The following is a 26,281-nucleotide window of genomic DNA, read 5'->3' on the forward strand; positions in this document are numbered from 1 at the left end:
AAGGGGCAGAGGTTTTGATCTAATCCCTCTGCCTCTGGTGCAGAGCATCATTCCTATGCAGAGTGGGTCCTCAAGGTGCCAGCTTCACTTTCCTCATGACAAAAACTAGTGATGGAATTCAGAGCCAGGTGAGTCATTCAAAGGGGCCTATTCTCTGACACACCAGGAAGTCTCATTCTTGACTCAAATTAATCTGAGCTATAATACCCAGAAACACCTGCTGTGTCCCTGCTATGGAGTCCTCGGCTGGTGAGGAGGTGACGAAGCCAGGTGAGGAGTCCTAGCACCTACGGGGACAGCAGACACCTCTACACAGGCTCTTCATGGCCTCTCCAGGGAACCACTGGGTAGCTCTGGAGAAATTACTCAGATGATGGGCCTTCATTTCCCTTTTTCTCTTCTCTTTACTTTTATTGTGGTAAGTGTTTTATATATATATATATATATATACACACACACACACATACATACATACACACACACACATATATATATACACGCATATACATATACATATTACATAAGAATTACTACTGTAACCATTTCTGCATGTACAGTTCTGTGGCACTGAGTGCATTCACATTGTTGTGTAGCCATCACCACCATCCAACTCCGTAACATTTTCATCTTCCCAAACTGTACCCCATAAACAATAGCTTCCCACTCCCCTCCCCACAGCTCTTAGTAATCACTGTTCTACTTTCTGCCTCTGGATTTGACTACTCTAGGTGCCTCATATGAGTGGAATTATATATTTGTCCTTTAGTGACTGGCCTATTTCATTTAACATAAGGTCTTCAAGGTTCATCCATGTAGCATGTGTCAGAATTTCCTTCCTTGTGAATAATATTCCATTGTACAAATAGGCCACATTTTGTTGATCCATTCATCTGTCTGTGGACACTTGGGCTGCTTCCCACTTTTAGTTTTCCCTCTTGTACAATGGATTAAATCTTAATCTGCTTTAAAGACAAAAGCAAACACCCCTTCCCCCAGCCAACTATAGCAGGGGCTGCCCAGCCCACATCCTCTTGACAACCTGCTGGGTCCACCAAGGGCTTTGTGCACACTTGGACTCTTGGCCTGAGGCCGCCTTGGCCTGCAGGGTGGCAGGCTGGAAGTGACTATACATTAACAGTCCAGGAGTAGCCTAGACCCAGTGACCACGGGAGCTGGTGGGTGAATGCCCCACCCAGCTCCCTCACCCCTCGGGGGCTGCAGTGACCTACTCTCCAGTGAATTCTGCTGTCCTGGTCTCCTTCCTTCCCTGTCTCACTTCCCTTCTCCCCTAACCAGTGCTGCCTGGGCTTACCTCCCAGACACACAACTTATACTGCTGGGGGAATCCAAACTAAGACACTAATCAACCATCCAAATATCTTATCCCTCTCTTCACACCCTCCTCTCCACCCAGGGTACTAAGGGCAGCACCAAGCTCATGCACGCACTGAGGTGGAGATGGAGGGGACACAGGATATGGACTCTCTGGTTTGAGAATCTCGTTGTTCACCCGAAGTGGCAACAATTCCCTGTCCCACCCAACAGCAAGCTGCAGGGCAGCCATCTCAGCAGGGGGATCTTGACCCAAATCAGTCGGGAAGTTCTGCAAATGAGCGAGGAGGACCCTTTTTCAGGGCTCCCAGCTCGTGATGGCAGCTGTGGGTTCCTGCTGAGACAAAGTTGCCCTTCTGGCTCATGGCTGGCTTCACTTCCCAAATGTACCAAGAGGTGTCTCCACGTGCTGGGTGAAGCCACAACCATTCCAAGGCTGTCACCTCTGGCAGAGACCTGATGGGCGGTCAGATCCAAAGGGAATCCCACTCCCGCAGGGACGCTCACCCTACCCTCCTTCTGAGGACTCTGTTGTCCCCTTTGTGGCAGTGCAAGGGCACATCACTGTCTTACCCATGTTTAGGCAGCCAAGGGGAGAAGCAAACCAAGGGGAGGTATTGGTCCAGGCCAAACACCGAGTTGGCCAGGCCCAGCTGTACGGTACCTGTGACCACAGGGACAAGATCTGCTCATAGGATGAGTGCAGAGGCCCGAGTCTAACTCTGTGTCATCAGAGCCCAGCCTTCTCCCTGCCTTGCTTTCTCCCTTCTGCAAGGCCCGTTCTGTCACACTAACCCTTTCCTGAAAACTGCAGAAGATGCAATGACGTAGCCACAGTTCTAGTAATAACATAACAGCAAGAGAGAGACAGTGGGACTTTTAAAAGAGCAGATGTCCTTAACATCCATCTGCATCCACCATTTTTACTAGAAGTAGATTTCATGTAGTTAAAAGGTCATGGATCATGTTATCCTCCATCTTGATTCTGGTGTTTGGAGGATGACTGCGTTTCACTGGTTCAGCTGAGAATCTTAGCTGGGACCTGCCGTGGTTATAGGGCCTGTGGACAGTTTTGTTTTAAGAAACGACCATTGATTACAAAATGGAGCTTACTAAATTCCACAGAGCCAACCTGTGCCTCTACTTCTCCATCAGCTCACAATTTGTTCCAACCTGCCCACCAAGGCCAAGGCCTGATGTATTACGCTGGAGTCTATAGTAAAACAAAAACAAAAAAAACTGATGATGGGGAGGGACCTGCCTTCTGGGAGCCTCCAGTCTAGTAACAGGCAGACCAGCAAGAACCCAACAACCACAGCACTAACAGTGTGTCAGCTGCTGTCCAAATGCCTCACATCTACTAACTTCCTTAATACTATCAGCAGCCCTTGAGGAAGGTACTATTACTCTCACATCACAGAATGAGGAAACAACTCACCTCACTGGCTTCAAACACTCAAAGACACTTGGCTATCCAGTGCAAGCCAGGCTCTTACGTTCTTAACCACTATGCTATACGCACTGCCCAGAAGCCTAACCTGGGGGGCTATCTGTGCATTTCACATGGTCACTGAATTCTGAGTCCGTTCTCTCCCTTTCTGAGCCTCAGAACAGAGCTATCTGTCACAGGGAAGCCGCAAGGAAAAACGAATGTCTGCTCACCTTTTTGAACATGCCATGCTCTGCTGACCCCTGTTCAGAGCAGTTTTGCATGAATAATGGCTAAAGTCAAGGTTTTGATGGAGAGAAACAAACCCCGGACATCTTATGAAATGTTAATCAGGGTGTCAGAGGGCTCTGAGTTTTGACAGAGGTTTTCCCTGCCACAGAGGGCAAGCGCCTGCCATCTTGCTTCCATGAGTCACTGAAATAGTGTTAGCCCCATCTCCTTTTATAAGTTATACATGTTAAAGTGCAAGGTTGCAATAGAACATAGCACATGTGTAGAGAAATATCCATTCACATATGCATGCACACACATGCCTTCTATTTGGATTGTTTTTTTATTCTTATTTTTTTAATACGGAATGCTTCACAAATTTGCGTTTCATCCTTGTGACGGGGCCATGCTAATCTTTTCTGTATCATTTATTTGGATTGTTTTAACACAAAGAACCTGCATATTCTTCATCTTATGGAAGAAAAGACATGGACATTCCAGCCAGGCACTGTGCTGGGTACTTGGACGGACACAGATGGCTAGTCAGGGCTGACTCTGACTTGAGGGTCTCAGAGTCTAATAATGAGAAAGAAAGACCACTGGAGAATTCACTTTAAGACACTATGAGAGGAGTACTCATTACATTAAAAAAAGGAGCTGCTGCTGGCCCTGCCAGGAGTGGAATGAGGGTAACTGGGAGTCAGGGAAGGCTCCCCAGAAGAGGAGACTGCTACCTGGGTCTTGAACACTAAGTAGAAATAATTTCCAGTTTGAAAACAAAAACATATGCAGGAAAACAGGCTGACGGGGAAGGGGCATTTCACAGCCAGAATGGATGAGACAGGGGCTCAGAGCATGAGCTTTGGAGCCAGGAGGCCTAGGTTTGGACCTTCACCCCTACTTGCTGGGCCTGGGACCTTAAGCAATTACTTCACCTGTCTCTTTACCTGCAGAAAAGTGACTGCAGACTATCTCATTTAATTCTCCTTACAAAGAGCTTGGCCCACCCAGGACCTGTTCAATAAACTGCTTATTACAATGGTTCACAGACAGTAGACATTTTGCTTATTTTCTGTCATGACTATGTCAGTTTGCCCCTAATCCAATGTCTCAGAGTTCTGCTGGGCCCTTGGTTCCCAGAGTAAGCCTTGAGATGTGAGTGAAGAATAACTCTTTTGTTTTATGCATCAACTGTCCATGTTCCCTGAGAATAATATGAGAATAAATAGTTGCTGATGTGCTATCACAAAGAGGCAGGAAAAAAACCAGAAGGCTCTGGGAGAGCACAGGAAAATATGTCTTCCATTAGCTTTAGGAGCCTGTTATTTAAGTGGTGATATCCTTTGAAGGAGGTGCAGTGGGGTGGGGTGGGGTGGGGAGGTTGGCTTGGAGAAAAGGAAGTTTCCACTAAACCATGGTTAATTGTAGTGAACAACAGAAAAGTGATAAGAGAAGCCTTGGTTTCATGAAACAATTCACAAATAAGTTGCCAATCAACACAGCTCCAACTCCATAGGAAACTCCTCTTCAAAACAGTGAAGGAAAAGAACAAGGGAAATTTATGATCTTTTTTTCCTGCGTGTATATCAGCCCATGTTTTTGACAAGCAGTAATAGGAAATAGGTTTCCTGCATGCTTCTATAATATTTTCCTTGCTGTTGGTTTTGGTTCTCTAACTTGCTTTCTTTCTGCTCCTCCCTACTCTTGGAACGTTCAATCTATTTTGTGATCCTGACGTGTCTAGTGACCCAGACTTGCATGAGGCTTGCTCAGAATTTTAACTACTGTTTTCTTCCTGACTTTTCAGGGCTTTTAAGTTGCTCTGGATTTCCTGGCCCCTCATCCTTGGCATGAAAGAATATGAGGCCTCTTTACCTAGAAGGTGGCACAATGAATCAGCAGCAATGCTGATGATGGAAGGCCCAGGGACCAGACAGCTTTTAAGACAGGCTTTCACAAAAAGAACATGAGGAGAATGACAGGAAAGGTACAGGAGGGTAACCAAGGTTTCAAAGGCACAGAATTTGAAGCTCCTGGAAGGTACCTTATAGAATAGTGCTTCTCAGAATTTAATGTGCACATGAATCACCTGCAGATTCTGATTCAGCAGGTCTAGGGTGTAGCCTCAAATTCTGTGGTTCTAACAAGCCCCATTGATTACATTTTGAGTGGCAAGATTCTAGATAACCTAATTCAATCATCTCATTTTCCAGATGAAGACACCGAGGTCCAGAGGGGGAAAATGACTTGAGGAAGAAAGGTCAGAGTAAGAAGTGAGTTGAGTCTAAAAGCTGGGTCTGTAATTGCTGGTCACAGTGCCCTTTCAAAAGAATTATTTAAATAGCCACACAGACGACGGAGGTGAGGGACTCACCCTCCCCTCACAGTCTGCCTTAGGTAGGATGTCACTTGGAGAGATTGCTCAGTTTTGAACCCTAGTGGGTGATCTGAAGAACCTAAACCCTAAAGCAGGTAATGTAAAGTTCAGAGGGACTGATCTGTCTATGCTGAACTTATTTATTCAGTTGGGCCTCTTGAAAGAATCAAAGAGGACTCTTAGGGCCAGAGGATGCAAGCTGTCTCCCATTACCTGTGGTCACACAACAATAAGGCTGCAGATTCTGCAGGAATGTGAACCTCCTGCTTTAATAAGAAGACATTCGGGCCAGGAGTGGTGGCTCATGCCTGTAATCCCAGCACTTTGGGAGACTGAGGTGGGTGGATCACTTGAGGTCAGGAGTTTGACACCAGCCTGGCCAACATGGTAAATCCCTGTCTCTACAAAAAATATAAAAATTAGACAGGCATGGTGGTGAGTGCCTGTAATCCCAACCACTCGAGAGGCTGAGGGAGAAGAATCACTTGAACCTGGGAGGCAGAGGTTGCAGTGAGCTGAGATCGAGCCACTATACTCCAGCCTGGGTGACAGAATTGGACCCTGTCTCAAAAAAAAAAAAAAAAAAAAAAAAGACATTTGCATAACACTGGTAATGCCACCATATCTTACTGATTTGGGTAACAGATAGTAAGAGGCTTAGCTTCTGGAGTAGTCTGTCACTCCAAGTGGAGATGGGTCGGCAGGCAAAGTGATAGTAGCTCCCAACTGAGCTTACCCTCCAGCCCCATCCTGCTGTTGTCCAGGCCCAGGCAGCTGAATTTGTATTCAACTTCCCAGCTGATTTTAATGTCCACCTAGTTTTAGGAACCGACAGATTAGATGACCCCTCAAAAAACTGCCATTTGGCCTGGGATGGTACAGTCTTGGAGATGACGCTGCTCTCTCGGTGAGGGGGGTAAAGAAGCATCATGGTGAAGCCAGTGGACCCTTCCCAGAGTTAATGATGCGCTCACAAGGGCAGCTAGGGACCCCTGCCCTCTGTCTCTGAGAAGGACCAATGCCACTCAAGGAAGGGCCAACAATGAGCTACCATGGCTATGAGAAAGGCGGTCTGCATAGTTCAGATTTTATTAGAAATGAAGAAAGGGAGCAAAACTGAGGTTGTGATCTCAGAGTGTGAGGGAGGCATTTTTGGAAAAAGCATAGAAGAGCTTTTGAGAATTGAATGAGAAACATTTAATGTGGGACAGATTTTCTCTGAAAATGTGAGCAACCTGGTGGGTTAATTCTGTGCCCTGTGAAAAATACTGATAAGGACAGCGTACAGAGGAGGGGGCCCCAGGCTCTCCAGCTGCCTGCAAGGAGGGGAAGGTTCCACCAAACGAGCCTCTGGAGGTTGAGGGGCTGTGCTAGGGGAACTGCTGGCCCTAATTCTTACCCTCTTCTCTGTCTTCTGTCACGTGCCTTTGCACTTCCTCCTGCTAAAGAGGGGAGAGGACCCTACTTCTGTGCTCCATCGTTAGGTTGGCCACGGAACTTGCTTTGGCCAATAGAATACGGCAGATGGATGGTGTACCAGTCTGGGGCCTAGGTCTTAAGGGACCTCAAATGCTTTCACTTGCCTTCATGCTCTTCTGCTGTTGTTATGAGCAGAGCTTGTCTTGCTACCCTGCTGGTCCATGGGGAATGAGAGCCATGAGAAGCAGACCCACTCAGCTGATCCACCCAACCCTGGGCCAGCTGAGCCCCAGCTGCCCTGCAGCCCTGGGATAACACTTGAGTGCTGTGGAAGCCACTGAGTTCCAGGGGGTTCCTAACGCAGCTGTGGCTGATGGTACAGGTGCCGAGAAGAAGCGGCAACTAGCAGGAACCTCATCGGCAGCCAATTTGGCGCTCTGCTCAGGGCAGCTCCTTAATCCAGAAAACAGCTGATAATCCAGAGGACAGGACAACTTTAGTAAGGAGTCCTTACTGACTCCAATTTCATGATCCTTCTCTGACTTTCAGCCCTTTGCTCACATTCTTACACAAAATGAAAAGAGAAACTGGACTTTTAATCATGGTGGCTGGCTGGAAAAAGTGAAACTTTTGCTAATAATAAACACACAATCATTAATGCTTTACCATGTCACATGCTCTTCACCCAGGTCTCCTGGTGCTTCCTAAACACTTACTCATTCATCTTCAGGAGGCCTGAGGCTTCTGCTCACTCAGCAGCAAAGACAGGCAGCTAACTCTTGGCCTGAGGGACCTTTTCGTAGGCTCCGGAGTTAATGGTTTTCTCAGAGGGAAGGAGGACAAGGAATTATCCATGGTCTTGTTGAAGAAGTAAGGCACTGACTGTAAATAATTGCCTATCCGGCCAACTGCTTGCCACATCAGAGCCTGGTACGGGTCTTAATCTTCTGCTTCTGACTGTGTTATCTTAGGGAAATTTTCAAATTTTCTGAGCCTCAGTTTTCTCAACATAAATCCTTAAGAGTTGCTGTTGGTGTTACAGATAATAACTATGTAAGAAAAAGCTGACTCTGTGCTTACACATGTAGGTACTCAAGGTAGCTATTTTGTTCATCAGAGCACAGAGTAGGCAGGGTTGCCATGTGCAACTGTGTAGGTTGTTAACTGCACAAAGACTCCTGGCCAAGGAGGTAAATGGGGCTGAAATCCATCCTGAGCCCCACAGGCCTAGTCTTGCCTTCTGTGTGGCCTGCTGCTGTCCAGAAGGAAGGGTTCCTGTTTCTAATTTCACAAAGGGTACATAGCAGCCCTAAGAGAAAGTCCAGTGTATTGAAGGTTAAAGATTAGTTTGTGCTGAAACTTCTCTGAAAGAAAGTGAAAAATGATCACTTTACTTAGTGACTTGCAAATAATTACACAGCTTAACAAAAAGTTGCCAGTTAATTTTCCATTTGTCCTAAAGATTCCAACTCAGTAGGTCTGAGGAGAGGCCTCAGAATCTGCGCTTGTAGTCAGCATTCTCAGTGTTGTTTATATAGATCTAGGTTCGAGAACCACTGTGATGTTTCGGGTTCCCTTGACCCAGGCCTGGGCTCTCAGGATGTAAGAGCAGGTCAATCAAATGAACAAACAGGAAATCATCTGCAGCAGTTCAAGTGTAAGTTCCAGGGTTAAAAATCCAGAAATACCCCCTGTGTCTTGTTAACAAGAACTTTAGTCAACCAGGGCCTCCCAGTGGTTGGGCTGGGGAAAGGCCGTAGCATTAAAGGGCTGCATGGCAAAAGGGGTGCTTGGCAGCTTGGGAGGTGGCCGGGGCCCTGACAAGGAGCCTCTGATGCACACTAATGATAGGAAAGAGCCTGGCCACCGAAGGCAATTACAGAGGATGAAGCATCACACAAGCCAGCAAGGCGGGGGAGTGCAGGGGGATCTTATTATCCCTCTGTCTTGCTTAATAGGAGTTAATAGTTGGAAGGGAATAAAAGAATGGTGTGTGAAGTTTAGTGCCAGTACAGTCTAATATGCATGCTATGTTTTTATTTCAAAGAGGATAAAGGCCCAAATTTTATACTGAAAACAAATGTTAAAAATTAATTATAAAGAAGACACCAGAGGGCCTCAAGCCTGTTCCCTGGGTGACTGATTAAATGCCTGCCTCATTTAGATTGGTATAAACCCAATCTCTTGGAAGAAGGCCAAAACTATTTGCCAACGTCCACAGAGACTCTCCAAGAAAATGATCCTGGTGCCAGGAAAGAGAAAAACATACTCACCACCGCTGCCCGGAGCCAGCCACCGCCACAGGGTGGAATCCAGTCACGGGCAGGAATGCAGAATGCTGCTTCAAGGTCAACGTGGGTCAAGAGCATCCCTCATCACCTGAAATTGATTATCAATGAACCAAACAAATAAGGCCATTCAGGCCTGGGAGAAAAGCGGTCCAAAGAGTTCCTTCTCTCTGCAGGCTCTGAGTCGGGGAGGTGGCGGCTTTTATTTTTTAATCCCTGGATTTTGTTTGGTTTGAGACTATCTTCCCAATTCTCAGAATGTGCAAGCTCTAATTGAAAATTTTAGAACAGGAATTAAGCCAATGACTCCATTATCTTTTGAATTTTAAAATTACAGTTTAATGGCAAGATAACATTTCCCTGTTAAAATAAAACTAAAAGATTTCCAAAAATGCTGACATCCCCCTTCAATACTCCTCACTCCCAAACCCTAGTTCTTTCTTTTCGTCCCAAAGGTAACTGCTGTTAGCAGTCTGGTGTGGGTCCTTTCAGACCCATAGAAAACACGCAAACACATAGAACTGTTTTGTAGAGTATTTTTTCGCTGATGATATCATACTGGGCATATTTTTTGCAACTCACATTTTTCATTAAACCACAGGTCTCAGAAGTCGACTCATGCTGGTACATATGCTAATTGCAGCACAGTGTTCCGAAGTATGTATACAATTACTCCACATTCAACAGAAAAAAGTCCATGTTTCTTAGACTGGTATTTAGGGATGTTCATAATAAGGTCCTGACCTACATTTTCTACTTTATTTCTGCCAGCTCCACACCCACTTCAAAGTAAACTATACACAAACCAAGAGGAACCATTTGCAGTTTCCCACAGGGATGGGCAGGCATCTCTGTGCAGGGCTATCTGTATCCTCAGCTCCTCCTCATCCTGCAAGGTCAGCTCCCAGCTGGCAGTCATGACACCTTCCTTGGGACTTCTAGTTTACTTTATATGCCCTTATATAGGGTCCTTACCACTGCGGCTAGGCATTCAAGTAATTGAAGGCTTATTCTTAGCTTTCCTCTTTAGTCTAGTGTTTCCAGCTCAGAATCCATAAGCCCCTTTTCCTTTAGCCTAAGATGTTTTATAAACTCAAGTTCTGACCATCCCTCTGGTTACTCATCACTGGGTGCACCCATGTGTACACCAACAATACATATGTTAATAAATGTCTTTATTTTTTGAATAAGTTGTGAAACTGTCATTTGCCAGTTTAATTTACAGGGCTCCAGCTGCAGAAACTAAGATAAGGAAACTAAGATTGCCTCCCCTACACTTATCCATCCCTCCATCCACCTTTCTACGAATCCTTCTACTCCTCTTTCTCTCGTTCCTCTTCGTTGGCAGCCATGACAATGCATCCCCCCACCCTCCAGCCCCAGATCTGACTTCAGGGAACTTACTGACTGACCTGCATCATGAGGTTGGGGAGAGACAGTGCCTGCGGTGCAGGCACTTTGCACCCCTGGGTCATTGCAGATGTGGGACCATAGTGACAGTAATGGTGAATGCTCATTGGAGCTCATCTCTGAGCCATGAACCAAGAGTGTGCCGTTTCCAGGAATTCCCTCAATGGTGGACAGCCTTCCCCTTTCCATGGTGCTTTCATTTCATTCTACTATGACCAAGGAATGGATAATTTCTATTTGGGTGTTAAAGGATGCAACTGCATGGAGAGATCAGTGGTTTGCCTGAGGGGACACAGTGGTGCCTGCACGAACCCTTGGGAATTCACACCACTATTAGCTCCTGCAGCCTGAGGGAGTGGAGGCTGAACAATATTTGCAGCCCTAGAGTTGCTAGAACAAAACAGGTTTCATGATCCCTCTCAACTCCATCTGGCTGTCTCTTGGTCTTGGAAGGTACCATATGCCCAGTACAATTTAAAAAATAGTTGGATTAAAAAAAAAACAGACTATGTGACTTGGGAAAGATGGGCTGCTACCCTCCTTTGAATTCACTTAGATTCTGCGATTCCACCCCTCCTCAGCCTACCCACTTTCAATTTTATACAACTAAGAGCTCGTGCTGCAGCTCCCTCTCCCCCACCTTCAGTGTTGGCTTGAACAGCACTGCCTAACCTGGAAGGCTGGTGATGCCTCTCCCTTAGTGCTCCTGCAGCCCCGAGGTACTCTATCCCATACCACAGCTGTCCTGTACCCACCTACTCCCTGCCTGTCTCCCTGCCTGTCTCCCTGCCTGCCTTTCCCTAGAGGAAAGTGAGTGCCTGGGGAGCCAGAGGCAGAGGGCACTACCATCACAAAGGGGACTCAAGATAATGTGCAGAACGAGTGCTTGGCAGTTGGGCTTTAGGCATTCCAATAGGTCAGCTAAAAAAGCAGATTCAGCCGAATATTCATTCAGCCAGCACTCTCTGGGCTGTCACCCCCAATTCCAGGAGTTGCATCCCACTCAGCTTCCCACACCTTGCAAAACCACCCCTCTTTCTCAGCACCTGTGACTGCCCCACATGGATCTGCCAACCTTTCCAGGCCTCTGCAGGTGGAACTTATCTGGTATCCTCATTTCTCAGTTTACCCCATATTAATTTTTGGAAAATAGGCCTTTAAAAACATTCCTGCGATATTATCAACATCCTATCAGCCGTTTTTCTGGTTTGTTGCTTCTTTTTTTCCACCAGTTTCCACACATCTCCCTGCTTCTGTTCCCACTTTGTCCCCACTGCTACCCGTCTCCTCATATCCCCCATCTCTGCATCTTCTAATTCTCTTACCACCTCCCATGCGCATATTCCCTGTCTCAGACCTCCTGTGTCCAGGGCAGCACTGCCTGTTGGGAGGGCTCTCCCTTGCCGTGGACCTGGCTATGATGACTTGGCCCCAGACGTGGCTGAGCCTCTCAGCAGTTCTTAACACACGATCAATTTTCAGGGATGCTGTCAGCATATTTTGGCAGAGAAGCACCTGAGAGCCAGCTCGGGAGTTACTGGGCAGGAACCAGCAGTTTGAAGGGATTAAAACAAACAAACAAGACCTACCCAAAGTGTTTTGCTGATAGAACTGGCAGATAGAGAGGGCAGGTCTGGATATGGAGAGAAAAATAAACTTTCATCAATTTTGTTTTTCACACCACAATGAATGAACAATGGGTGCTGGCAATTAGAGCAATAACAGTAATAACAAAGAATGAAAGTTACACCAGTAAATGTAATTTCTAAATGTCAGATGGATATCAGATATATTCCTGTTTTAATGCCTAGAAGGTACATTAAAATCTAGGAAAGAATCCAAAAGTAAGCAGTAATTTGTGGTGCTTTTCAAAGAAAAGAGTGAAGAAAGTATTTTTTAAATGAAAGTATTAAAATTCCCAATAGGGTTAATTGACTATTCTAATTTTTACTTCAAGTATACAAAAACACACACAAATATTACCCTGATCTTGATGTGGATGAGAAGGTAAATCACTTTCAACTTTGTTTTGCCTTTTGGATTGCTGCAAAAGCTCCTTAATAATATAGAAAGTGTATGGGGTGGCACCTGCCACCACACTAACCCCCAGGGAAGTCCTGCCCCCATCTTTTATTCTTCGAGGAGACGAAGACATCACATATTCCCCAGAGGAGTAGAAGGTGACAGCCATAGATTACCCTTGTCCTTCCATCATTATTCCAAAATGATTGAGTTTTACATGTGGCTTTCTCTGTCAGCTGAGTAAGAACTCCGGGTCTTCCCACTGAGATGTAAGACTACTCAAAAGCATTGTCAAAATGTGTCCTGGAAGCCTGTGCTGGCATCATGAGCTACCAGCCCCTGCCTCAGCCCAGGGGTGAGTGGGATCCAACAGGAAGCAACCTGTCAGCTTAACACGCCAAGCCAAACTGGCTATCCTTTTAAAAGCTGCCAGCATGATTTTTTCCTCATTATTTATTTTTTGTTGATAAGTAAAAACTGTACATATTGATGATGCACAACATAATGTTTTGGGATACATATACATTGTGAATTAATCTCACAGTGACCCTCCTCCCCCAAGGGCTGGCATTTCTACTAGTGTGTTTCTTGGGGGAAGGGTCCTCCTTTGCTAAAACAGCGTGCTATGAAACTGTAGGCAAAGGGTTACTATTACTGCTTGTGACTGCCGGAGAAGTCAGAATTTTAAATGAGCACACCTTCTCCGGTGTGTACTCAAGCCCTTCAACCACACAAGTTTTCAGGGATGAAACGCAAGCTGGCTGTCCACACGAAGGGGCATCGACGTTATCCCTGTTGTCCCATTAATCATATTTAACGCCTAAGTCTAATAATGTTATCTTTGCTCCCAGTTCCAAGAGTGTATAATTTAACCAGTGCAATTTTCCCCAAAGTGTGAATCAGGCTCATACACTATCTCTCTCAACTTCCTTTGTGCTTCTAAATTAGAAAACCAAAATGTCACTTTTCTCAGACATAAAATCCTCTCAAGGTCAATGTAAAAGAATAAAGCAATTAACTTCCTGGGTAAACCACGGTATGGTGGTAAAAACACCATACCTGAAAAAGTGGTTAAAAAATAAAACCCTTTCTACAAACGACACCCCTTGCTTGAGATCCAAATAATGAATGCAGTTCCTGAGGCTCCTGTCAAATGAACAACCAGGTAGAGGAGGCTGCTTCCCCCTCTGTTGCCAGCTGGCTGCAGGATGTGCTGTTTTTATGCTGCTGGGCACACTGATTGGCTGTTTGATGAGGCAGATCTGTGGCTAGTTTCTTTGCTTTTCTTTCTTTTCCTCCCTTTTTGATTCTTTCTTTCAAGTTTTCTAATAAATCAACTTCCATTTCTTCATGTCCGGTGGGGCTATTATAGTCTAACAGGTAACATGAACTCTATTTGCTGACTACATACATTTCGTTCTCTTATTGAGTCTAGTAATCAGGAAGAAACAGACCTATATTGAAATGAAAAGAGAGAGGCAGCAAGGTTCCAACTAGTTACTCAAATCTTAACATTTTTTTTCCAGGTTTGATTGAAAATAGGTTTTAAAATTTGCCATCTCCCGCTTCTGCATAAATAAAATGCAAACACATTTCTATTTGTACATTTCTTTGCAATAGTCAGCACTGTGACTCAAAAGGGTAAAGGGAGCTGCTTACCATGTTTGATTAAATTTCAGAACCACAGCCTGACGCACACAGGACCCAGCCTAGAGCCCTGGAATTCTCACAACCATGGAGGCTCAACAGTCTGACCCATGACTAAATGTCCTAAAACCCATCCAAAGGCAGTTAGTGGTTCTTCAGAGGAGCCTGACCTCAGAATACAAAATAGCATGGGGAACACAGCTGCCAGGTACACCAGGTATGCCCCTTAACACATGTAGGGTACACCCCAAAGCACTTCCAGATGAAGGCCTCGCCTGGGCTCATCACCTCAACAGCTTTCGCTTCAGTAAGAATGGGGCACATGTAACTGAAGGTCTGTGAAGTTTCTGTCCTCTTGATGGCCACAGGTGTGTCTGTACAGCTCTGAGCCATGGGTACCCAGTAGACTTGAGGGAAAGACAAGCCTGTGGTTCAGAACTTCCCTTGAATTAAGCCCCTGGAAGAACTGGCGATGGGCTCTAATGAGGAGTGGATACACACAGACAACAGGTGTGGTCAGTAGCCCTCCCAGGCACCTTGGGTCAGCAGGTTCCAAGACTCCCCAACTGCGCCAACCCCCATCAAGTCACTCATCCTCATTACTCTCCAAATACATCTCCTACCAAATCTCTAGGCATTCACCTCCCCCACAAATGATGGCATTCCCCTTCTCCTTCCAATCTCACTGGTGAACCCACATTTCTTAAATCTGCTCTGAGAAATACAAAAAGACCTCAAAAAGCAGCAGGCTCTGCAAAAATTCCCAACTTCTGCCACAACGATACCAGCTCCACAAAGGACTGGGCATGTCCTCCTCCCTCCTTTTGGGTGTAAAGAGGCACCCAATACTGAAAGTCAAGGAGGGTGCAGCTGGGTGAGGTGATTGCCTGGTGCTAGGGACTGGAGGGGCTGTGTGTAGATGAGAATAGGTGCTGCCTGCCACTGGTGCTTTGAGCCCACTCTTCCCCGTAAGCCTCTGTTGCAAATTTTCTCAGCTGTTTTGCAAGCACTTTTCTCATCTCTCCAGCCGGGGGTGGGGAGGGGGGGAGTGTCGGGGGAGAAGGGGACACCGCCCTGCTGCTTTCTTGTGCTGTGATGAATGCCTCAGGGTGACAAACAGTGACTCTCAGCTCAGTCTCATCGTCTCCTCGTGTAGGGCAAAAGCAGCCCACGGCTGGTTCCCACAGCCCCAGCTGGCAAGCAAAACCCTCAGGCACCAGGTGAGCCCAGCAGGGCGTGCCGTGGGCCGGAGAGATCTGCAGGTGGTGGGAGGTGTGTAGGTGTAGGGGCCCGAGGAAGGGAGGGGATCACACCCACCCGTGAAGCTTGGCACAAGGCGGAGCAAACGAGGAACCGAGATTCAAGCTTTGCAACCCGCTGCTCTCAAAGGCTCTGGCAGGCTCACTCTCTCTGTGACTCATCCTGCTTCACTCTTAGGACTTTTTAATGCCTTTTATCTGCCACAAATGTTCTTGTCAGGGAGCTGGTAGGTGTTAGATGTTCAAGCAGACTCAGGGGTGTAAGCACACACACGGAGTCTTTTGAAAAGCACATTTGTCTCACTTAAAAACAACAAAAACAACACACCTGCCTGCCTTAAAATACTTCCCTGGGAACGAATAGCTTCCTCTGACTTCTGAGCTCCCATTTCACTCCCTTTAAATGAATGAGGACCTCCTCCCCAGAAGGACAGCCATGCCTTAGAAGTGGACCCACAATGCCCCTGGAGAGGGCATGCTGGCAGTGGGACAGAAGCAAGGAGGAGCATACAGAAATTAGGATGGGACAACAGACAGGTTGGGCTGAGCTGGGACACTGGGGATGCTGGCCAGCCTTCATGAAGCCCCTGGCATTGGGGGTGTGCCTGACCCAGGGCCCTTCTGGGGACACCACAACAGAACTCTTCAGAAATGGCGAAGCAAAATGTGATGAAAAAGCAACTCGATTTCCTACCTCTCCTTTAATAATTGACCATGTAAGGTCGCTTCCCAAATTTTCAAGTCACATTTAAAAATACCCCACGAAGTCACCCTGACCTAAGAAGCCTGAAGCCATTCACCTTCCTGGCACAGAGGTGGGAAGCCCACCGGACAGAACACATTCAACTCCATTCCACAAACACTTGGGGAAGAACAAGGAATGACTGCTCCCCTTAAGAGGCTGATGACCTTGAGAGGGAGGAAGGCAAATATACGAAACTTCAGGGTATGGTGATGGACACGAGAGAGGTAACGAACATTACGGAATACAGAGGAGGAATTCTTTCAAGCAGAAGAAATTAAGGAGAGCCCAGCAGTGGAGGAGGTATCTGGGCCTTATAGAATGACTTGGTGGGGAGAGGGGAGGGAATAGGAGAGGGATGGGGAGGGCCTTCAAGTGTCCAGGATGGCCAGTGCTGGCCCACGATGGGCCGGTGTGTGGCATATCTGAGGACTGTCAGCACCCGATGGGGTGGACACTGGAAGCTGTAGAGTGGCCAGCCTGATCCCCTTTGGAGGGGGCTGGCATAAAATGCCTTCTGTGGGGGAAGTGACTGGCCCTAGTGTGGAAGGTTGACTCTGGGGGTGGAGAGAGGAGGGTGAGGGCGATGGGGGTGAAAAGGACTGGTCAGCACTGAGAGACTTTTAAAGGTAGAATTCACAAGACTTGGGCTCCCGAAAGCAGGGCAGCAAAAGGAGTGTCCACCAGGGATAGGTTGAGGGTGGGTGGCTGGGACTCATGGCATGATGGGTTGTGGGGACCGGGTGGGGTTAGGGCAGAAAATACACAGGAAACAGAAGGACCTCGGTGCAAGCCATGTCTCCATTTGGGCCTCCTAGGTGGCAGGCAGGTGGCTTCTCCCCTGTGCCCTGCACACCCCAGCGCTTAGGTGAGGGTCAAGTGACAGACAAGAAGCCAAAGTCTGGCAGTTAAAATAACATGGCATCACCAAGTGCTGTGGGGCTTAAGAATACAGACCAAAAGAGAGCTCAAAATAAGGATGCCTGCGGGGCCACACAGGAAATAGGAGCACAGGAGGCCATTTTAAAAGCAAAGGAAGCTGAGAACCCAACTCAGAAGCCTGGCCTCTCCCAGCCACAGATGGGAGGCCCGTGCCGGCAGCCTGGGGAAACTGGTTCTCTTGACTCCAGGGGGAAGGGTGCTGCGCTGCTCTGACCTGGAAAGATCTGGGAGGATTAAGGAAGCAGGGCCTGTCTTCAGGGAATGTCAGGACTTTACAGACCTTATTTTTAGATTAATGTGATGAAGCTATTAATATTCCCGGCTTCCCAGCAAGAAAGAGGCTATCAGGCATGCTCACCGCCTGTTCTCTCCTCAGCCACACACCCTTCCCCTCGCTACCTGCAAGTCGGTCCTGATACCTCCATTTTCAAGCCATAGCTCCATGAAGGGTCTGGCAGGGACCCTGAGGCTCACAATAAGGGCTGGGAGTGGAAGCCCAGGGTCCTGAGCCCTAGAAACCCCCATTCCCTGCTATTTGTCCACAGAGTCTCCACAGAGCACTCTGAGGTGTGCAACCATCTCACAGGAACCCCACCGCCACGACCGTAGGGGGTCTATGCAAAATAAAACCACCAAACTTTTACCTCACACTACAGATTGCATGTACAAAGTGGGGAAATGCAAGATATATTCCAAAAAGGCTATTCCCAGCCCTGGCTGGACTCTTGGCTGAATCAATCTGCTTGGCTTCTTTTCCAGAGACCGAAGAGAGGAAAAGTGATAAAAGACCACAATTTACTTATAAAGTAACTTGGTTTTCTTACATAAACATATGCTTTTCAATGGAATGTTTAGCTCATCTCATTAATTCTCAAACAACCAGAGGGTATTCTATCTTAGGTTACTGCAATTGGGTAAATAACACTTGTTTAAAAAAATGAGATGATTAGCCAAAAGAATGTAGAGAGTCTATCCCCAGGTTATAGTCCACAGAATACTGTCTCAAAAACAACCCAATTTCAGAAAAACCACCATATGTAAAAAATGACAATAAAGTATCATTCAAAGAAAGAAATGATGCACTCTGTGGTTCTATTTGCAGCCTTTGTCAAAGGCCTATATATTTACTTAATTTTCTTGACCTGTCAGAAACTTTTCTTGCCTTCTTCCTTTACCAAAAATATTACCTTTTGTGCCATTTGAGGGAAAAGGACTATATGCTTTCAAAACTTTACAAAACAAAGAACAAAAGCAAACAACACTTTAAAAGTACCCATCAGGTACTGAACAAATATCTACAGCACTGAGAAACTCAATCTCATGCTTATTTTAGATTGTCTTGTATTATAATTAGTGGTTTCTTGTGTTGTAATCAATTGTATTTCATATTCTATCTCTTGATTTAGACGGTAAGGTGTTTGAAGCAGCAAGTATTTTCAGCATTCTCCAACACAGTCACCTCACATTTTTTGTACAGGCAACACACAATAACTATTTTTTTGAGACAGGGTCTCACTCTGTTGCCCAGGCTGAAGGGCAGTGGCATAATCATGGCTCACTGCAGCCTTGACCTCCTGAGCTCAAGTGTTCCTCCTGCCTTAGCCTTCTGAGTACCTAAGAATACAGGTGTGTACCACCATGCCTGGCTATTTTTTTTTAATTATTTTTTGTAGAGATGGGGTCTCACTCTGTTGCCCAGGCTGGTCTTGACTTCCTGGGCTCAAGTGAGCCTTCTGCCAGGGCCTCCCAAAGTACTGGGTTTATAGACATGAGCCACAGTGCCCAAACCTGCAATAACTTTTTGAATCAATGAATAAATGATTAAATGAATGGCCAGGTTAATTAACTGCAGCTTTAGTAGAGCCAGCTATGCTTTCCTTTTTTTTTTTTTTTTTTTTTAATGAAAATATTTTGGGGTAGCTGGGAACTGATGGGAGAATTTGAAAAATACTGGTTAGGAAAGATGGCAAATGCATAGTACTTGATTAAATCCTCCTCCTTTTCGTGCCCTTGGCAGACATTAATAATCAGTTATAAGACTCTTGCTGAGCGTTGATTAGGCCTCAAATTTCATCTCAGATGCCAAGCTCAATCAATCCGCAGTAGCTGCCCTAAGTGCTATGTAGAGAAGGATCCATTTGCCTTCTCTGTGTTAGATCCAGATTTTTAAAAGCAACACTTTACTGAAAAACGAAGGCAGGGTTACTTCTCTGGATTTAATGTCACTTCTTTTATTTTTAAATCCCTTCTCCTTCCGGGCACTGATTTTTCCCCCGCTTGATATCCTACCTCATCCTGTTTAAACAGAACTGTCTGGTAATCAAATTGTTTTTCCTTGCCAATGCTATTTGTTCCTGCCTGATGTCCAGGCCCCCATCCGTGTGGGATCTCACCCCCATGCTCACCATCTCCCACATCTAGGGGACGCGACAGCAGGGAGGTGGACATGACCATGGGAAACACTGGATCATTTTCCTGGGCTCCTCAACAGCTTCAATCTACAAAATCTTGGATTTGCCCTTAAAACTCTCAGCACCCCAGCTTTGATCATCAGCATTGAGGGTCCCCTTCACTTGCTCTAGGGTTGGGTCAGACGGCTCCAAGCTGGACCCTGGGCCACTGTCACATCTAAATCTGCTCTCTGTTGCCTACTGTGTACCTTTCTCCCAGGGATGTGAAGCTTCCCTGGGAAAATGGGAGTGATTCTTATAGGGACACAACATGAAGGTTCCTGTGCATGGGCATATGCAGACACCGGGGCTACTGGTCAAAGAGGCATGTGAAACCCGATAAAATGTGATGAGCTGATATGAAGAAAAGAAAATAAGACCTTGTCCCTGCCCTCTGGAGACTTACAATCTCACAGGGCAGATGTGGCAAACCCATGTGGCAGGATGCCTGAATTAAAGTATTAACTCGGCTTCCTCATCTTGGCCAGCAGGAAGATTATTAAAGCATGAGACAGGTTTCTTGTTCCCCTCTCCTGGGGGTGAGCTGGGAAGCAAGAAGACCAGGGACTTTAGCATCCAGAGACAGGTTAAGAGGTTTCTATTGGTTATGTTTTCCAATCCAACAGGGAAAGAGCTAGCTAGGTAAGGGAGGCGGCATCTCAAAGGCTTGGACAGGCAAAGTGGAGCCTGGGAGAAGGGATCTGTAATTGGAGGAGGCTTGGGCTCTGCTCCCTGGCACTCCTGGAGAAGCCCTGGGGAGCTGGAGACTGAACTCTATAGGCTGTTGCCACAGGAGCTAGTGGGCAGGTCCTGGGGCCTGACCAGGCAGGGAAGGACAGCATGGCAGCCAGAGATGCTGTGTCCGTCACTGGATTATCACCTTGAGATGGTACACAACCCTGCAGTGACCATGAGGGCCCTTCTCAGAGGTTCTGGTCTGCCCTCCAGGACTTGTACAGTCTCATCAAGATGGATGTCATCCTCTCAAGATGACATGTCAGCAGAGGCATGAAGTCACATGTATTTTTAATTTTTTTACTTGGCCCAGTCATGATGTTTTATGAGCCCTCTCATCAAAGGTCCTCTTTATTATATTATTTAATAGGAAACAAATGCTCATGTGTTTAATTTAGAAAAACACAATGAATTTCTTGCTGATGAGTGTCATGGAGCAAATGTGAGCTTATTCCAAGGAGGTAAAAAATAAACAAACAGGGTTCTGGGGTTGTTCTGCAGGTGAGGGTAGTGGTGGTGCAAGGACCTGAATCCCTCAGTCAGGAGAGTTAGAACAGGTCAGCTTCTATATGAAGGTGAGTCTTGTGTCCGGACACTCAATTTTGGCTTAGATTCCCTTAGCTTTGACTTATTAACTTGTACTTTCACTCACACAAAAGCATTGCATTGAATCAAAATATTCGTATAAGTCCAGATCCAAATATTAAAATGCAGGGCTGGGGGAGGTGGCTACCATCAAGAGCACCCACCACGTGCCATGCACTGCTGGGTGCCTTATCTTTACTATCTCTAATTGCCATGATCCCCAAGAAGAGGTATTACTGTCTCACTTGTACAGATAAGGCACAAAGCAGAAAATGGGCTAGAAAAGTTAAAAAACTTGCCAGTAGTCCCAGAACTGGTAAAACCTGGAGTCAGGCTTCAAACCAAGCTTGGCTGGACTTTGAGCTTCTCTTTTCAGACACTTTATCAGGTCACCTCTCAGCTTCCAAATGGCTCCAAGGTTGGATGTCAGTGGAAGGATCCTTGGGGCAAATAATTTCCTTATTTTGAAAAACATCTGCCCAACTGTGGAAGAAAATCAGTGTCCTGCATTCAATCCTGACTTTACCTCCTACTGACTGTGTAATAAGGGGCTTAGCCTCTCTGAGAGCATTTCTCTTCAGGCAGAAGAAAGTTCACCTCTAGTGCGGCCATGATGAAGAAGAGCCTTGGGTCAGGTTCTAGAATCAGGTCAACACCCTTAAAGAAAAGGCTGCTGGAATTAGGAATATTTTAATCTATGTGATTAAAAAAACCAGCGTATGACAGCAGGTGCCTTTTTATTAATTTAAGATCTTATCTGGGCTGTGAGTTGCATTTGTTTCCTTTATAGGAACATGGCTGGGGCTATGCTGTAGACCACTATTGCTGGCTCTAGTGCAAGGATTCAGCTGTGTGCATGGACAGGTGTATTTCCTCGTTGAGGCAACTGGCCATACGGTTAAGAGTGGAAACCCTGAGGACCCTGGGAAGGGTGGCAAACCAAGCCCTGCACTGGCTGAAGTTCCTTACAGGAGGCCTGGACTCTGGATACTGCATGCACGTGTATGCTATTCTGTCAAATGACCCAGACTTGGGGAATACACTGGCTACCCAAGAGCTAAGTCAACCTTAGAAGGGGGAGATTGGAAAGTGACAGTCAGTGAGATTGATGGGAGGGTTCTTGTGCCAAAAGGTCCTTCATATAGCAACGTGCTGTATGCCGGTGGTGCTGTGCTAGTAAGGGAATGAAAACAAGGCCCGCCCTTGTATCAGGAGTGGGGTATTTCTTGGAGGGCATATAACTTCATACTGCCAGAGCTGGTGCAGAAAGTGAGTACGTGAAGGGCAGGCTTCTGGGCTGGGGGAAGCTAGTGTCTCAGAGGCTGGTCACTCCTCCAGTTGGGGAAGAAAGGAAGATAGGTATCCTCCACCCATTGGGAGGGCAGCAGTGGGCAGAGGTGCTCAGTGGGTGGTGCCTGTGGAGGGGCAGGATCTATATCTGGTGTCTCCTTCTCCATTTATCTGTTACTAGTCCCTTGTTTTTAACAGCTGCACTGCTGATCTGGGTTTAAATGTGCCAGGCTGATCTTGGCTGTGCTAGAGGAGTGTGGTCTGAGTCAAAGAACGCACAGCCTCTCCCCTCCCGCCAGGCCACACAGTGGCAGCAGCACCAGTGCCAGGGAGGCTGGTGGTCTTGACCTTGCAGGGGGATGAGCCAGGGACCAGCAGGCCCCTCAGGCAGGTAGGGGTGAGGGCAGAGAACTGGCATGGGACCTAGGCAGGATGGGTCTGCAAAACGCCTAAATGTCCCCCAGCATGGTGGAGGGCTTCGTGGCTGGGGAACTGATTAAAGTGGGATGGAGTAGATGGTAAAAGAGGAAATGTGTTCTTAGTTTTTCGCCAGGTTGGTGGGGCTGCAAGGCAGTTGCTCTCTACACTTCTTGTCTGTCTCTAGAGCACCTGGCCATAGAGAATTGGCTCCTTGCTGGGCAGATACTGCTCTGGATGTGTGATGCAGGTCCAAGGGATAGTGGAGGAATGGTGGCTGCTTGAAGCCCATCTTAAACAGGGAGCTCCCACGGGGCCCCAGTTACCCTGAACCACAAGGCAGAAGTTTTGGCCTGAAAACATTTAATTGCAGACTAAACTCATTTGGATAAACAGAGGTCTCCAGTTTCTCCCTCTGTGGGTGTTCTGTGGTCACCATTTCCTTTGCTGTCTTGGGGTAGGGAGGGATTAGGAACCCACTGATAAATTAACCCCAAGGGTTCCCATCAGTGAAACTCAGAGCTAAGTCCTGGGGAAGGGGAGGCCGTGCCACTTTCCTTGATGGCCCTCTCTCCAGCTCCTGCCCCTCCTCCTCTCCTGGCCTCTTCTTCGACCTGTGCTGAGACCTGACACGCAGCTTCTCTGACCCTTGACATGGGCTGGTATCCCCCACAAACCTGAATCTTCCCCCTCCTACTCTTATTACCTGGAGCAAAGAAGAGCTCAACATTGATTTTAAATGTGTTATCATCGGGGTCCGGTTTGCATTTACTTGGTTTCTTTGAAATTCAGAAAAGAAAGACACAGTCTTCATCCCTTTAAAAAAATCAAATTTCATTTTGGATCACGCCTCCATTTGTTTCTCTGTAAAATGAAGGTGGGAATCAGCCAGGCAACTCCATAAGATACCATACAGTTCTAAAGCTGATTTCATATCCCACACCCTGCAGCGGCTTATTAATAAAAATGTATTAACACTGACCTAAAGCTCAAGATGAAACACATTTCCACAGCCGCAGATGCGTGGAGCTTGTTGCATCAGCAGCGTTGTGCAGACAGTGAAGGGTTTGTTGGGGAATTATATCAGGCTCCCACCAGGGCCCCCTTGGCTCTGTCCTTTGTACCAGTGACAGTGCAGATGTGCTGACTGGCGAGGGGTGGAGTGAGCAGCCACATCAATACTGGAGATGTCTGAGGATGTGTTAATGACTGATTCAGAGCCGTCAATGGCACCATGGAAGGCCCTTTGTGATGGTCCCACCCCGGGGTAGGGATATAAGGACCAGCAATGAAGGACCCATTTCAATTCAACAAAAATGTATTGAGGCCTCACCAGGTGCAGGACACTGCGCTCAGCTTGGGGAGAGGCCGGCAGAGAGGGACAGAAGACAGACAGTGGTGTCAAGGCTGCAGCTCAACAGTGCTTAAGTCAGCTGAGCCCCTGGCATCGCACTGCACCAATTGAACAGCGAGGTTCTTTGCACATCATTGTTCCAGCAAGTCAAACGACTTACTTCTAAAGGTGGGGGCTGTGCCCTTTGAGAGTCCCAAGAAACAAATGGGCCCACTTTGGCTTTCTGCTCAGGATGGCCTGTTCTGCAGCACCTCGCGCTGACTGACTGCCCCGCTGTGACAGGCGGCAGTGCGGATGTCACAGAAATGTAAAAATGCCCAGAGGGTACCAATGTCCCCACCAAATGCTCTCTTCTCTACACTCCGGTAATCTCCACTTAGCGTGGTCCACAGAGCCCACATGTAGATAGACGCCCTTCCACCGTTGGCCCTTGCATTTTCACATGTGAATCTCAGTGGTTTAATGATATGTTGATTTCTGAGTGGACTAAAGTTGATATTTGAAATTGGATTAAGCATTCCAACCTGTAAGAGTTAAGTCATCCTTAAAGTGTGAAGACTGAAAAATAACATTGAATGAAATTATAGATAAAATTCCTTTAAAAGCAGGAAAAATCTGAAAAGAGCCAAAAGGGACTTTATATAATGATATATAAAAATATTCGTTACAAGGAAATAAAATAAAAATATCTACTTATTTACTCTAGTTTTACAGAAGTTAGTGCAAAGCCACAAGTTGGCCAAAATCGTCAATTTTATCCCCAAATCAAATCCTCTTATAAAAACTATTACCAGAAGATCTCTGTTTAACATCTCTAAGCCCCGGTCAATATTTTGATGCCATCATATTCTAATACAAGTGATGAACCTAGAGAATCTCCTGGAATTTGCTGCTGTGGGGTTTAATCTGTATTAAAGTTCTTATCTTTGATGGAGAAAGGTTTGTGGGGGAAGCCCTGATCAAACCCGACAGTTCTGCCTACAGAACACCAATCAACTCAGTGCTTGGATCTGGAAGACATTTCACAGAACTGCAGAGTTTTTGCACTACTGAAATGACCTTGAAAACCCAGGCAAACAGACTCCAAGGTAGAAAAGGCATTTTCCATTTGGGAAAGAAGAAATGCTTTGGCCAGACATTGCTCAGAGGTCAGAGGTTCATTTTTGGTAATCTCAGGTAAGTCCCTCACTAACAGGACCCCTCACCAAGGTGCTGGGAAGTCCCCAGTGGCTGGCTTCAAGTGTTGGTGGGGTAAGACCTTATATTGGTAGGTCGGCTGTGGGGTGACAGATTGACAGCAGGTCATCACTCCCACCTATGCCCATGGAAGACATTACTAATCAATCAGATGCAACCTCAAACCTCCTAACACTGATCTCAGGCAGCAACTCACTTCTGCACACCCTACTGTGACAAGGAAAATCCCCCAGGCCAAACCCAGAAAGCAATTTCCTTAGCCACAGCTTTTGGACCACAAGCCTAGGGTCACTGCTAAAGAAAGTGGATTACAAAAGCTTTGTGCTTATAGGTAGCATTCAGATGTCTGCCATTAGTCATGTTTAGAATTCCAAGAATGGACTTGTATGAAGAAGGCTGGCTCAACAAACTTGGTAAAAATACCAACAAAACCCAATACACTGGGCCCTTTGTTTATCTGGGCTGTTCATACAGAAATGTTCCAATTCAGAAGTATTTACAAAGAACTGAAATGACCATTCACCAAAGACCTCTTGGGTTGCTCTAAAGTGATTAAAATGGAGGGACTGGCCACTAGAGATGACCGATAAAACTTGAATTATTTGCAAGCCAGAACTTTCCTGCCAAACTGCATTCCACAGATAACTAAGGAAGTCACACAGGGTATAAAACTGCTTGTGTGGTGGCTGGCTCACCTCCTCGACCCCCGCCACAAGCCTGCCTTGGTTAATAAAGGTGGAACCCAGAGACCATTCTGAAGACTGCATAAGACCCTCCTCCCCCTTTGATCCAGGGAACCTGATGCTTAACAGAGGAATGGGCATCTGAAGCTTTCCATAAACATGTCCATGCTATTAACTGAACGGTATATAAAAAAATGTGGATGCTAACAATACTTTTGGACCCCAGCTAGGTTGCAGAAATCTAACAAGGTTTCTCCAGGTCCTAAGCCCTCCCCTGCGGAGATGGAGCAGGTTTCACTGGTTATAGAGAATCAGCAGTGGACACCAGTAATCAGAAGATATCATTCACAGCCAGATTTTTTAGGCATCGTGCTGTATCACACAGTAACTTGAAACTAATAAGAGTTAATAAAGTGTTAAAATTTTAAGAATAAGATTGGCTTCTAAAAATATCATTGCCAAGTCTATCCAT

At 46.4% G+C, this 26,281-nt stretch overlaps 1 long non-coding RNA gene and 1 pseudogene across 3 annotated transcripts in view; both read right to left on the reverse strand.

The window, feature by feature from the left end:
- LOC129058271 (uncharacterized) overlaps positions 1-26,281 on the reverse strand; it is a 124,080-nt gene that overhangs the window by 48,904 nt on the left and 48,895 nt on the right. The gene's annotated exons all lie outside the window — the stretch shown is intronic.
- LOC112132850 (U6 spliceosomal RNA) lies at positions 3,349-3,448 on the reverse strand (annotated as a pseudogene).

Source organism: Pongo abelii, chromosome 2, assembly GCF_028885655.2.
Source record: "Pongo abelii isolate AG06213 chromosome 2, NHGRI_mPonAbe1-v2.0_pri, whole genome shotgun sequence".
Classification (NCBI taxonomy): Eukaryota; Metazoa; Chordata; class Mammalia; order Primates; family Hominidae; genus Pongo; species Pongo abelii.